General features: G+C 52.0%; 1 protein-coding gene across 4 annotated transcripts in view; it reads left to right on the top strand.

Moving 5' to 3' along the window:
* PAK3 (p21 (RAC1) activated kinase 3) overlaps positions 1-14322 on the top strand; it is a 148469-nt gene that overhangs the window by 90901 nt on the left and 43246 nt on the right. For 2 of the 4 annotated variants that reach the window (XM_065729627.1, XM_065729630.1), the window contains exon 1: positions 1485-1524. The exons of the other annotated variants lie outside the window; for them this stretch is intronic. The gene's annotated coding sequence lies outside the window, so the exon portion shown is untranslated. Of the gene's footprint in view, positions 1-1484; positions 1525-14322 lie in introns of those variants that run through there. 4 annotated transcript variants of the gene reach the window in all.

Here is a 14322-nt window from a genome sequence, read left to right as displayed (position 1 = left end):
GGCTGAGCCTGCCCAGCGCCAGCCCCAGCGCAGCAGATGCTCGCTTGCAGCCAATCAGCAGGCGCTGGCAAACCATGACATCATGGCCGAGCGGGCCCAGCGTTTAGGCATTAGCTTTCAGCATCCTTCCATGTCCCGTCTCACCCCAGTCAGCCCTGACACGGGGCTGCCCCCACCCCAGGGTAGGGTAGGGATGCTGAGCCATGTCCCTTCTCTGGGTGCACGTGGGTCCCTTTGCTCTGCTGTGGCCATGTCCTGTGCAGTGCTGAGCTGGGTCCTGCAGCATCTCCCTGAGCTCCTGCCCAGCCTCAGCACGTGGCCTCCGGGAGCAGGATCTGGCAGCTTTTCAGAGGGGTTCCTCTTACTGCTTGAGAGCACTTCCCTTATTTCCTGGCCATCCTATCCCAGCTCAGCATGCATTCTGTTTCTGTAAATGTTGGTGCTCGGCCACTCTTACCAAGACTCTCACGCCTTTTTCCGTAGGAATATGTGGTTTTGGGCAGCACGAGCCTGCAGTGCTGTGCTCAGCACATGAGGCTCTGTGTGGTTACACCTGAATGGTGAGCGTGCTTCGCCTTTGGCTTCAAGTCCTCGGGGCTCTCCCTGTAGAACAGCGTGTAGGGAAGGCTGCGGAGCTGCTGCTTTGCTGTACTGCCTCACTGCGTTCTGGGGACCGCGGCTGCAGGTGGGGCTGAGCCCTGATGGCGGAGGGGGGCGCAGCCCTCGAATGCCAACCGCAAAGGCACGCACTGCTAACAAACGTCTGCGCCTTTCAGGAACAGCTGTCGCACGGTCGCTGCTGGCGAGGTGTCCGTGGCTCCCAGCAGCCGTAGCTCCTGTGCTGGACGAGGGCAGGAGCCCTGCTCTGCGTTTTCCATTGCTCTAAGTCACGTTTCTGTTCTTCCACAGGGGGAAGGAAGATGAGCCCCCCTTCCCCACACTCCCTCGGCGGAGGCAGCCAGCAGCTCGGGGTGCTGGAAGCCCGCTTCCCTACGGCGCTCGTAGGACCAGCGTCACTGCGGCCTCGTGCTGACATTGTTTCGGTTGGACCCTTGGAAAGGGGCGGGAGCAGCTCACCGCACCGCGGCCCACGCAGCCGAACCGCGTCGGAGGCGCGCGGTGCCCCGCGGCAAAGCCACCCGAGGGGGCACGGCCTGCACCGCTCCGGGCAGCGCAAACGCCTCCGCGCTGCTTTCTTTCTTTCCGTAAACCGCGCACGTGCGAGGCCGGCACCGCGCGGCCCGGGCATCCCCCTCCGCCGCCGCCTCGCACCCGAGCTTCGCCCCCGCGCGCCGAGCGCTCTCCGCAGCCGGGCGGGCGCGGCCAATGGGCGCGCGGCGGGCGGCGGGGTGACGACAGGGCCGGGGCGCGGCGGCACGTCCCGGCGGCGCGCGCGGCGATTGGCGCGCGGCAGCGGCGGCGCGAGGGGCCGGGCGCGCGGCAGATGGGCTGCGGCGGGGGGGGCGGCGGCGGCGCGGGGCCGTGGCGGGGGACGGCGGAGCAGCATGACAGCGCCGGGCGCAGGTAACGGGGCGCGGGGGGGGATTGGAAACGAAAGGTGGAGGGTGCGGCGCGGGGCCGGCTCCGTAGGGCCGCGGCGGGGCCGAAGTTGTGTCGGCGCGGGGCCGCCGAGCGTTGCCTGCCGCCCAACAATGCCGCCCGCGCGGCGGGGGCTCGGCGCTATAAATAACCGCGGGGGTTCGATGCCGTCATTGAGCGGCCCGCGCCCGGCAGGGCCCGGTACCCGCGGCGCGGAGCCGGGGCTGCGCCTTTGTCCCGGGCTGCGGGCTCCCGCGGGGCTCCCGCTCGGGGCCGGCGTGCCCGCGGCTCACGCGGCGCTGCGGTCCGCGCCGCAGGCGGAGGGGACGCGCGGAGCGGCGCGGCCTTCGGGCTCTGCGGGCCGAGGGCTGGCTGTGTTTCCCCGGGCCCGGCGGCGAGCGGTGCGCTCCGGGCTCTGCCCCCGGTCCCGGGGCGGCCCCTCCCTTCGCGGCGCTCCGGCGGCCGCGGCCTTCGGGGGGGAGGAGAGGATTGAGTTTCTGGGCACGTTAGGCCGCCGCTCGGCCACAGCTGTGGCCGCGGTGCTGCGGGGGGCAGTGCCCGGAGCGTGCAGCTTCGGCTGCGGCGTGGCCGTGCCCCGGGCCCCGTGCTTCTCGTGGTGCCCGCTGGCTGGGCCGCCGTCCCGGTGAGGCCGGGCACCCTGCTCTGCTCCCTCTGCGGCTGGTGGGCACTTTGCTGGTGGCTGTAGCAAAGAGAGGTGTCCCTTCCTGTGCGAGCTGTTCTCTGGGCAATTCTTCTGTAGGGGTCTGGCCAGGACTTGGTATTTAAAAGCATATGGAAGTCAGCATCCACATTATTTTGTGTGTCCTGTGCCAGTCCCGTGGTCTAGAAGAACAAAATCTGTCGTGAGGTCTTCTTGTACCCCTTGTGTTTCTTTGCAGCTCTCGTGCACACAGCTGCAGGACAGCTGAGCTCTGACGTGCTGCTCGCTGTAAGGAGCTCGCTCACTGCTGCTGGCCTGGCAGCGTTGCTGCCGGAGAGCTGCTTTGTTGTGCCAGGCCTTCACGTCTGCCTTCAGCTCCTTCGTTTCCACAGTGCCTGCACAGGACTAGTTGTGAGGGGCATGTTGGCCGTGCTCTGGGCACACTCCCCATGGCTTTGGGATGTTAACACTGCTTTCAGTCCGTGCCTCACTAGTGTGAACACTGGTTTCTCTTCCTTGTTGTACTACAGGAGCCCCTTGTCATCTTCCCCTTTCATTATATGCTGTAGCTCCTGCAGAAGGTGCTTGAAGCTTTTTTTCCAGGAATTTCAGGGAACAGAGTAAGTGGGTGGCAAGGGCAGTGGAAAAAAGAAAGAAAAACATAAACTTATGTTCACCTGCAGAGATAGGCCTTTCTACTTGGCACTGCGGTTTTCTGTTTAGTGAGCCTCTTCTACCTGTACGTGTCTTTTGCTTTTTACCCTTTAGACACAGTTGAGCTTACAAGGGATGAAGTCTTCTGTTACTTCTCTGTGCGGTTTGATTTGCCTCTTGCTGCTCCATCAGCTGCCATTCTTACTGAAGTGATTGGTTGCTGTCATTGGGGCTGGGCAAGCACAGATGATGCTGAGCTTTGTCTCTCAGCTGGTTGGTGCCCACCCACGTACCAGGGCTCATTCTGCACTGGAAAAACATGAGGAATGTGAGGAAGCATCTGTGGTTCATTAACGTTTGGAGATCTTTTCCAGGTGTGATCAGTGATGGGGCACAAACGTCAGCTGTGGTTCATGTGCAGTTGGCAGCAAATGTGTATGCTCTGTTGGGGATAGCAGAGACTTTTCCTGTGTTCGATTGGACAGGTGCACCTTAAGTGATACCCTCAGATATCCTCACTGTGTTCAGGGCACTTGGGGGAAATTCTAGGTGTTTCTTCATAATTCTAGGGGCAGAGATGTACTTTTTCAGAGAAATAGAAGCAAAGCCCTTGGCTTCGGAAAGAGACACGTTATGTATGAGCCAGTAGGTGTGCTTTGATCCAGCTTGCTGCACACCTGTGTTTTGCTTTCGTATGAAACTGTGTATTGCAGTGTGGGGTTTGTCCAGCCCTGGGGTACCGAACCACCCTTTCAGCACCACGGGGATTCCACAGCCTGGATGTTCTCATTTTCTTTCTGATCCTAAGTGTTGCAAAAGTGCTCTGGCCCCTTAGTGGGCTCACCACTGCTCTGTGGTTCGTGTGTGCCCAGGTGGGTGCTGCTGTGCTGTTTTGCCACATCACCTGCATGCCAGCCCCATGGGCTGTGTTGGCAGAGGGGTGGAAGTGGTGGGCCTTGTCTGTTGCTTTCCTCGAGTAGATTGGTGCTGTTGCTTTATTTGGGAAGGGCATTCAGAAGTACTTCCATTCAAGAGGAGCGGAAGGCCTCGTGGTTTCTTTACTCTGTGTCCTCTTCCTCTTTTCCCGGCGGTGAAAGCAGAAGATCCTCCAGATGAGAAGTTTCCCAGTGCTTCCTTGCAGAGCATGTTGGTGTGACCTGCAGTGGCTGCATGTCAGCTTGCATCTATCAGGTGCACCCAGCACTGCCAGCAGCAGCATGGGGTGGTAAACCGGGGAGGGAAGAATGGAAGTGGAACAATTAAAATCCCTTTTTTATTATTATTACTATTTTTTCTTTGTCTTCTGCCCTCACGGGCAAGAGATTATGGACTTGGGTTTAGGATGTGCTTATAGTGTCACCACAGAAGCCGTCAAGTGTGTGTTTTCAGAAATGGAGGCTTGGAAAGTGCCTTTAATTGCAGTTCTGCTTTGCACAACCCAGATTGTCATGCTTTGAGCTCAGGTTTGTTTGTATCAGGGACAGACATTGATACCACGGCTCCTATTGGGGCATGAATATTTCAACGACTGAAATGATGCCTGCCTGCTCCAGAAAAGAGCTGCTTACATCTGTGTTTGATCTCTTAGTGAGCCTTGCTGGCTCGTGTTGGCACCCTGGTTATTTGTTTCCTGCAGATGGGTCTCTGTCACTGTGCTGTTACTTGCCCTTCTTTGTTGCTGAGGCTCGGGCTACCCGAGATGGGAAAGATTTCCAGCAAGAAAAAAACATTCCTGTTACACTGCTGAGAAAGCACTTTATAGGATGCACCAGCCAGAGTGAAGCGGGTTAAAATTTGTAAGTCTCTGCAGCAGTAATCTGAGGAAGAGTTCACTTTTACTTCTGCCTCACATCCTGCACCCCACCTGCCCTCTCTGCCTTTCCACATTCTGTCAGTCTCTCCCTGCTTCATCCTGCTCTGCAGGAATGTGCAGTCCTCCTCTTCAGAGACATTAATAATGAAAAATGACTCCAAAGCAGGTAATTAGGGGGTACTTCCTTCCATGATCCTTGATACAGGCGGTGACAGCTCTGAGCAGCTCGCTCCCCGGGGCATGCTGTCCTCTCCTATGGTCCTGGAGCACTCTGTGTGCTCAGGGTCTGTGTCGGGCTCCTTCATATAGTGGGGAAAAGCAGTAGCAATGTGGGTATGGGGCAGTTGTCCAGCCCTAAGTCTTAGGGTGGTAAGATACTGCTCTGCTGATTTAGTCCCATAGGTGAAGCAAAAGGTTAGTTACCTGTTTTTTTTTTTTTGTATTTTTGTTTTTAGTTGTATTTCGTGTTGTTTGCATTGCTATTCTCCAGCACGGTGGCAGAGCTTGGCCTTGTGGGTACAACTGAACAAACATGGTCCTGTCTGTTTGAGGAACGTGTCTGTTGGAGCAGTGATCCTGTGCCCTGAAGATCCCAAAGCCTGTTCTTCCATGAAAGCTGCTGTGGAGGTTTGCAGGAAGTGGCTGAAGTGAGGTCTGGAGGAGGGGCAGCAGGGTTGGGAGGGCTGGCTGCCAGTGGCAGGTGCTGTGCTACTGACATGGGCTGCTTGGAAAACCCAAGGTGAAGTCAGATGGGCTTGGGAGCCGGCAGAGCAAGGGAAGGTACCAGACAGAAGTAAATGAGGTTGGATTTCTGTGTCCTGAGCTATCTGTGGGTGAAAGGAGGGGCCTGGTGTGGCAGGGAGCTCATAGACCTCAACTGAGATAACAGACTGTGAGCCAGCAGCAGCTAGTGTGGGCTGCATCATGCAGCATGTAACTTCATGTTTGCTTTCTGAAAGCAGAGCCATGGCACTTCCCTCTATCTGTGCCCACTGTCCTGCGGCCCTGTGGCTCGTGTGGGACATGCAGCTGAGGAGGTGCTCTGGATGATTTGTGATGTGCTGGATGTTCTTGAATCCAATACGAGGAGCTTGTGGGAGGGGATCGTGCTCCTGAGTAGAAGGAATCTTGTGTTTTGTGGCTCCCACCCACCGCTGTGATCGTGTGGGGAGTGGTTGTGGGCATGTCACACCATGTGGTTTGTGGGGGATCTCTCGTGGCCGGGGATCTTTAGAGGGCTCTTTAGATGCTCTGTGTTGCATTTCACGTGCTTGTGTCTGGGAGAGGTGTCCCTGAATGCATGTATCTCATATGCAAATGCATTTCGAGATGCTGTGTGTTTTATCTGTATTTAGAAAAGGAACAATTTGGAGAAAGAATCCACCAGGAAATGTTGGTTTCTGCAGGCACAGGGCTCCTGGCAGGGGTGGGGGGGAGGGAGGGGTGGGAATGAGGGGGTGGTTCACTGAGGTTTTTCTCTTGTAGTGTTTTGGGAAAACTCCAGCCAAGACCCACATACAGTCAAATGAATCAGCCTTCCATTTTGCCATAAGTAATTGGCAGCTCTAGCTGCAATGCAGTTTTGATGGATGTCTAATACACTTCTTCTAGGTTGATTGAGTGAAAGCCTGCAGTAGCTGCTTGATACTGAGTTGGCCTTTGTCTGGAGCCTCTGAGCTGGTAGGAAGACATTGTGGGCTGCTCCTTGAAAGGCAAGCATTTGCTGCTCTGGTCTTCAGGCTGCCATTGATGTTCGTCAGCTAATAGAAAAGACATTTCTTGTATCATGCAAGCGCAGGGGGCAGTCTAAGCTGGCACACGGCACTGTTGCTTGGCACAGGGTTTCTGTGGAAGAGTCTCGTTTTGTAACAACTTCAACAGAATATTCATGTTCTTAGAGGAGTGAGTGTTCCTGTGCTGACAAATGAAGCCTTTTGGCCTTCTCGTATTCCTGTAGCAAAATGAAATTCACTTGTTTTCTAAAGCATCTGGTGCCAATTCAGACTCAGAGGCCTCTAAGTCTGCTATGGGGTTTCCAGTGGGCTCGGGAAACTTACCAGACAAGCTCAGCATTCACTGCTGGAAGTATCTGGGGTAACTGGAGGGCTTTCTTGTCCTGGAAGCAGGACGTGTAGAAGCTGCCCTTGGCAGTCTAAGCCTTGCCAAATGCCTTTTATTTCCTGTTGGGAGCATAGTTTTACATGGAAGGATTATGTTGCTTACATGACTTGAGTGTCTGTTGGTAAATATTGACTTTAATAGCATACGCTTCACCTTAACAGGATAACAGCAGTGTGAGGGATGGATGCCCAGTACTGCAACTTTTGCATTCTTTACAGTATTTTAAATGGTAAATATCAAATGTATTATCTTGTTACATTTGGAAGTCCACTAGAAACAAGTTACATAGAGGAAGCTGTAGTCATTCATGTGACTAGTTCAGCCTTGGGGTTTTAGTCACGGCCAGGACTTTGGTGAGCTAAACACTGGCTAAATGGAGAAAGAACAAGGGTAGCCTGGAGGAGCTCTTCCATGGGACCGCCTCATGCGGGCAGCATGTGGCCTTCCTCCCTCCTGCCCTTCTGCGGGGGAGGAAGCATTCACAGAAAGTGCTAATGTGTAGTCCTCGTGGGGAGCAAATAGCAGGCTGTCTCCTGCATTTTGCACCTGATGTGAAACACAGAAATGACTGTTGTTACCCCGCGCCTTTGTAGGGGACAGAGGAGGCTGCTGGATCTTTAGAGACACAAACGTACAGAAAGCAGAACGGTGCTCTGCTTGTTTGGGTCAGTGTTCTTTGCATACCTGGGGAGAGATTGCATCCAGGCTTGCTGGGCTGAAGTTTCCTCTTTCTCCAGTTCGCTGGACAAGTGTTTTACATCTTCTTCAGCATAACTTAAAATGGGCATTGCTTTACCTTGATCTGGAAGAGAGCTACCATTTCTACAACTCATGCTGTCATGTAAGTAACCTTTTTCTTTTCTGAACGAAGTCATTACATCACAATGCAGTAATCCTCTGCCTGTGGGATAAACCATCCTCTGTCTCTTATCTGCTTCTGTTCTCTTTCAAAGTGTTTGTGGGGGAAGGAAAAATGAGGGAAGAGCAGAAGTCCTGATTCTGCCCTGTTAAACTATCTTTAGAGAGAATAATGCATGGGTTGTGCCTGTGAAGGGCTGTTGTCTCACAGAACTATTGCTTTGATACTTTATCCACAAAGTGAAGCTCCAGAGCCTCAAGTCAGAAGAGCCAGGGGATGAAATTACACCTTGGCCAGGTTCTGACAGGTTAAACTTTACAGAGATGCTGGTAGCAAATTATCCGCAGGCTGAATTGCAAAGGAGGGCTTTCAAATGGTCTTTAAAAACCTGTTGAGGAGATTGAGTGGATAAAAATAGTAAGGTCTCATGTCCCTCTTTTTGTCTGCCGAGCTAAAAGCAATCTCCAAAGAGAGGACCGTACCATTACTGAGCTCTCAGCCCAGAGGAAGCTGGGGCTGGAGCAGTGGGACTGGAGCAGTGGGGCAGGTCAGCATGGAGCCGACAGCCTGACCTGCTGTCTGGCCATCAGACCAGGTTTCCTCCTTGCTCATTGCAGTTTCTAATTTGTTTGGGTGCACCAGGGTACTTCTTCCAGAGTCCGCTTGCAGCACAGTGTAGCATTCATAGCCAGCCTGAGGTGTGCCCGATGAAGTATGGTTCATAACTGTTTTCAATTTGTTTATGAAGGGAGTAGGTGGTGTGGTTGCCTGGACAGCAGGAGCTGTGCTTGGTGACCCTGCAGGTCTCTCCCAGTCCTGTGTTTCTGTGTAACTGGAGGAGACGCCATCTAAGCATCAGGATGCCAGTGATGTAATTTCAGCCTGTCTGGCCTGAGCACCACTGAAGTCAGAGAGGCTGCACATGTGCAGGGAGGGACTGGGTTTGATCTTCTCTGTTTCTATAGAGAATAGCAAGGTTTGATTTAAAATGAAACTAGTTAACTGAGCCGGGAAGGAATGGATGTGCATGTGTTGATTCCATCTTTTACTTGCTCCAAGGGGAAATAGCCCCTGGTAGTTTTCAGGGAAGCTCCAAGATCTCTTCATTATGGTGAGTAAGTAAGTTGAGAGATCAGGTGGTAGGATCCCCACAATGGCTTGAAAAGGTGTCAGGCCCTCACCTGAGGTGGTGATCCCTCACGTGGATGTTACAGTGGTGGATCTATTGAAGTAACGCATCTAGAATCCTGTGTAGATGTAGTGGTTACTGGCATGCCATTCTGTAGCAGTTCTGAGCATTTCAGCAGTAGTGCATATATCCAGAAGCTGGAACTTGTCGACTGCCTGAGCTGTCAGCAGGACTGGGCTCTGCTGGGTGCCACGCAGTGCGTGTTGCTGTGCCTTCACAGCCATCAGAACAGATGAAGGCAGCAAGTTGCTTGGAGTGTGAGCAGAGGAGCTTGGGTTGGGCAGTGCCCATTTGTCCCTCTGCAGTCCATGGAGACGCCAGTAACAGCCTCTGTATCTTCATGGCAACGTTTCTGTGCATTGTTGTTATCCCCAGAGTGTTCTGTCCTTAAATCCAGGAGCCTTCCCATAGGCATGCTGCTGACATCGCCCTTGTCCATGTTTCAGCTGTGCTGCTTCTGCTGGAGAAAACAGGCTCTGGATGGTTTTGTCCAATGTCTGAATGTTTCAGTGGAGGATGGGTAATTTCCAAATTAGATTATTTCCTTAACTTCGTCAATCACTTCCTGTTATCAGAAAGTTTATAGCACATTGGTTTCTTCTGCTTTATTTGCATTATTGGTGTGCTTCTGTTTAATTCTGGCAGAACTGTTGGACCCAGACTCCAAGGGGATGACCACGTTGCAGAAAAAACGTGGTCATGGTAGGACTTTCCAGCCATCAGTTATCACAGCCTTGACTTTTCTAAGAGTACGTTTCAGGGAAGCATTGATTTTTGTTTGCTAGTGTGATTTGTGAATTGCTGAGTTACAGCTGTGACAGCAGCTTCTCCCTGTCTTTAAGGGTCAAACACATACATGTGTTTGAAAATTGCAGAATCACAGCTTAAAGTCCTCTAAACATGCTTAGCTGAGTGTAGTACCTTTCCTTTTGTGCAGCTTTAAAGCCAGATGTCATGAAAAACAACTTCTGGTGCTTTGATGTGGGCTCATTTTCTCATTGATGCTATCCATGTTGCACACCCGTTGCTCTGTGGTGGGTGTGAGTGCTCACTAACTGCAGCCGTGTGGGGGAGCAGCTTCCTGCTGCAGAGTAACGTCTTGGCTGTGGGTGCCAGAGCCACATCTCAGACACTGTCCCTCTGGGCTCTCCTTTCCCTGTGCTTTGTCTTGGACGGTACTGAGCAGTTTCTGGTACTGGGGTCCCACAGCCCTGAGCTGCATTTCTATGGTAATGCCTGTGCCCTGCTCTCTGAAGACAAAAGGTAGAACCCAGTTCATGATCATACTGGGCTCATTTTATTTGTCATCCCAGGAAGTTGGTATCCCTGAGCTTGAGGGACTCACCTGATTAGAGTTGTTTAACTGCGAGGCAGTTACCAATGAGCGATGCCCTTGCTTCCACTTGTGCAGTAGCTGAGCCTCAGCATCTCTTTCTGTACCCTTTCAGCACCGGTGGTGCTTCATTGGCTGTGCTGAAACCAGTGCACTTGGAGCTGCAGCTCTTGCCTGTCAGTTTAAGGGAAAACAGTTTTTCTGCATTGGTTCTTATAATGTTGGAAAAAATGTCATCAGTTTACCCTAAAGCTTTTGTTCCTGGAAGTGTGAACAGGTTAAAATTGAGAGAGATGAAAAAACAAAGCCAACTCCACGCAGCATCCCAGGTAAGCTCTGTGTGTAGAGAATGGAGTTTTTCCCACACGTTGAATTACTTTGCAGCCAAGTTTCTGAGAACTGAATAGATCTGCAAACTTGTGTCAGAGCTCAGCAGTGAGGTCACTTCCAGCAAAAACCATTCCATCGTTAGTGCTCTCTTAGTCTGCAAGGGGTCTCACAGCACAGCTGCTATCCTGGGGGCAGTCCTTACAAAATATAACAGCCTTTGGCCAAACCCTGCCTCCGGCCATGTGATCTGACCTCAAGTTTTCATTTAATTTTCAGAACTGAGGTTTATAGAATAGCAGTGTGTAATATTGGCATCAGTTCCCTCTTGATCTGACACCTAAGTAGCATTTGCAGTAGGAACGTGGTTTCAAGATTTCTGATGTATCCCAGCACACATTCAGCCTTTCTGTAGTGCCCTTTCTAGTTGCTCCCCCTCTCACGTTTCCTTTGTGATGCAGAGCTCTTTGGATGGGCATTCTGCAGATGGCTGCAGGGGTCAGCCAGTCCTTCAGGAAAGGTGTTTCCTTATAGACTGGAGAACACCCAGTTCTGCCATCCAGGCAGCCCTTGGAAGAACAGAAACCTGTTTTCTTGTGGGCAAAACAAACCTTCTGCGAAGACTTAAGGAGATATTTCATCTCTGTTTGTACAATCTATGGACTGGGATCATATGTTGCACTTGGATATAATGCTCTTGAATGTGAATGAGATCAAGGCACTCTCCTACAGTTTGCTGCAGCTGAAGGAAGTTACTTTAGTGCTGATGAAAATTGCTGAGAGTGTAATGGTGTACCTGGGTAATCGTGTCTGAGGTCCATCAGTAACACTGGGAACTTCTGTTGTGACCGTGGCCCAGCAGTCAGTGGTGAGTTCTGCTCAGTTGGGAACAGTGCAAGCTCAGAAAGCTGTCCCACAGTCTGCCTGGCTGGCCTGTTGCCTTCTAGCACAGGTAGACCTGTGGATCAAAGGCTGATGATGTTAAAACTGGGATCATGCTTTTCTTTCTCATGCTTGTCCCTCAGAGAAACCAATGAAACTAGTCAAGGACACAGGGTAAGAGAAACTTTCCAGCCCAGGAGGCATCAGAGGTCTGTGCTGTGTGGTAAGAATCCTGTTTAAGACTTGAGGGAATGCACCCAGGTGCTTCAGCAGTGCCTGGTGATGGCACTGGGAATACCAGAACCACAGCTTAGCCCCCAGTGCACTGACTGGTGGGGGAGGCCAGGAGTTGGATGGGCTGGAGAAGCGCTGGTACCCCCATGGCTCACAGAGGTGGCTTCATGGCTCTGAAGATGTCAGCTTTGTCCAGGCCCAGAAGCTACAGGAATATGTTCTGGGTGGGTCCAAGGAACTCCTGTTTGGCCAGTGTTGTATTTGCTGTCCGTGAGACTGGTGGGAACTGAGTGCTGCCTTCTGTGCTGCTTTACCACGTCCTGTCTTATTCTCTGAAAGCAAATGGATGAAGTTACAGCCATAGCTGTCTGGAAACTTGAGGAAAAGATGTTAAGCACAAGCATTTTGTGTTGAGGAAGTCTAGGCAGTAAATACAGGAATGCTTTGGCTGCAGGTGGAGGCCTTGCGTGAGCAGTGAGCTCTGGTGGTGCTCACAGGTCAGGTGGGTATTTGTGTGAAGATTCATGCGAGCTTTGTTTTGCCCGAGAGAATTTGGAGGCTGTCTGTTTCTCTGACTGATGTTGTTTGTTGTCTCTCTAAAGTCTTCGACAGAGAAGGAATTAATACAGTGAAGTGTATGTGCCAAGTATATCATGAAGAGATGGAGGTTTGAAATAGAGTTGAATATTTCTGTGAGAAGCGTTCTGTTTTCAAGGCATGCTTTAATGACACATCTTAGATATTCCTTGATAGCATTCCTGCTTGATATTGTTTGTAATCACCAGGCCCTTATCTGCTCTCCACCAGTATTAGCTGCAGCTTAATGATGTGTTATTATATTGGTTTGTTATCACTCAACTTGCCAAGTCATTTATCTCTTGGAAGGATGGAGAGTGTATTGCATCTCTCTCAATGCTCTGCAACACGTGTGTTTTGCCAAAGCCTTGGGGGAGGAGCATTTTCTGACATGGCAGGTGATGCAGACCTAGGAAGGAGGTGTTGCACACTGCCTGCACTAATACTCAGTGAGGTCACCTTAATATCCTGTTACCCTGTATCTGCGGAATTTGGTAGGAAGGAGATCAGTGAATAGCCCAGTGACACGCAGTGATTCCTGCTCTGTGCACACCAGTTGGATTTTGACAGCTGTTGCCATCAGGTTATCACTGGAGATTTTTTCCTGGGCACAGACAGGTGAACAGTCGAGGTGTGTGAATCCTGGGGCACCAGAGCAGCTGCAGTACTGCCTTCTGGAGACTGAGCTGGTGCCACAGCACTGGGGGAGGGCAGCAGCTTTCCCCCAGCAGCCAGCACAGGCCAGGGGCTCTCTGCAGGGAATGGGCTGTGCTGGCAGCCTGCTGTGTCTGAGAGCTGCAGGGACAGCTAGGGCTGTGGAGCAGGCATTCGTTTTGTCTTTTGACTTGCTAAGAAATGAGGGCAATTTATCCTGTCAGTCTGGGAGGAGTAAGCTCTGAGCCTGTCAAAAAAGTGGCAGTGGCTTAACCGATTCAGTTGTAAATCACCTGCTCCAGCGGTGTGGATGTAGACCGGGTGTAAACACGCTTGTGCAAATCCCAGCCTTTGCTTCAATCCACTTTGTGCAGTTGGGTCATCAATTTAAGTAATGCTGACTGCTGAAAGAATTAGGCCTGCTTTAAACATGTCAGCCTTAAAGCTCAGATTGTAATTAAATGTTTTCTAAGGGGAGTCTGGTGTCCTCAGTGGTGTCAGCCTGGGTGTGGAAGCTGATCCCAGTCCTGGTGGCCCTCTCCTCCCTTGGGGAGTTACTGTGCTTAGGGCCAGGTTGGGTGAATGTGTGCCCTGCCTGTGCCACAGCCCGGATCCTGTCCTCAGAGCTTCAGGGTAAGTCAGCAGGTGCTGCACATGAGTGGTCTGGTTCAGACACACCTTCCCTCCTGCCTGTAGCAGTAGCTTTGGCAGAGATGTTCATGTGGGGCAGAGCTGTGTAACGTGGCTGTGTCTGTGTGCTCAGAGCATGTGGCCCTGTGCCCTTCGTCTCCTGAGCACTCCTAAAAGATTCTAGGCCAGGGCTGCTGCTCACGCTGCGCTTGGAAGAGCTGATTTATGTTGAGTCCAGCATCACAGATTCTCTGGAAGGACAGATCCAAGTTGCCTGTGGCATATTTGTGAGAGAGCCATACTAGTAATAGGAAATAATGGCAGTAGCACCTTTTACTTCCTCCAAGCACTGCCCAGCCATTAGCTAATTAATAATCTGCAGGAGATCCCTGGGAGAAGGCCAAGGGCTGCTGTCCCTTGGCTGAGCAGAAATCGCAGCTTCTGTGGGCTCCTTTGGAGCTCAGCATGTGGTGTATGTCCTGAGCTCTTCCCCTGTGCCACAGGAGATAATTTCTCTGCTGTCTCCACGGCTCTAGGACGTTTTAAAGCTTCTCTTTTAAACCTGGTCTAGGGAACTGCTTTGGCAGGGGGGTTGGACTAGATGATGTGTGGAGGTCCCTTCCAAGCTCTACAGTTCTGTGATCCTCAGAAAAGAGGGGTGGAATTCTATTATTCTATTATGAAGCTTACACAAAGGACTGAGGAAACTATTCTGAGGGAATGTGGACGCCCTGTGATGGGCAGGAGCCCTGAGCACAGCTCTGCCATGTTCCTGTTAATGGGGACTCGTTCTCTAAGGGAACAGAAACTTGAATTCCTGTGTTGTGTCCAGGGATGTACCCTTCTGACA

The sequence above is a fragment of the Cyrtonyx montezumae genome, unplaced genomic scaffold (assembly GCF_038088225.1).
Source record: "Cyrtonyx montezumae isolate F1298 unplaced genomic scaffold, pur_monq_1.0 scaffold_11, whole genome shotgun sequence".
NCBI classification, from domain to species: Eukaryota; Metazoa; Chordata; class Aves; order Galliformes; family Odontophoridae; genus Cyrtonyx; species Cyrtonyx montezumae.
This window is presented reverse-complemented; position numbering and strand designations above follow the sequence as displayed.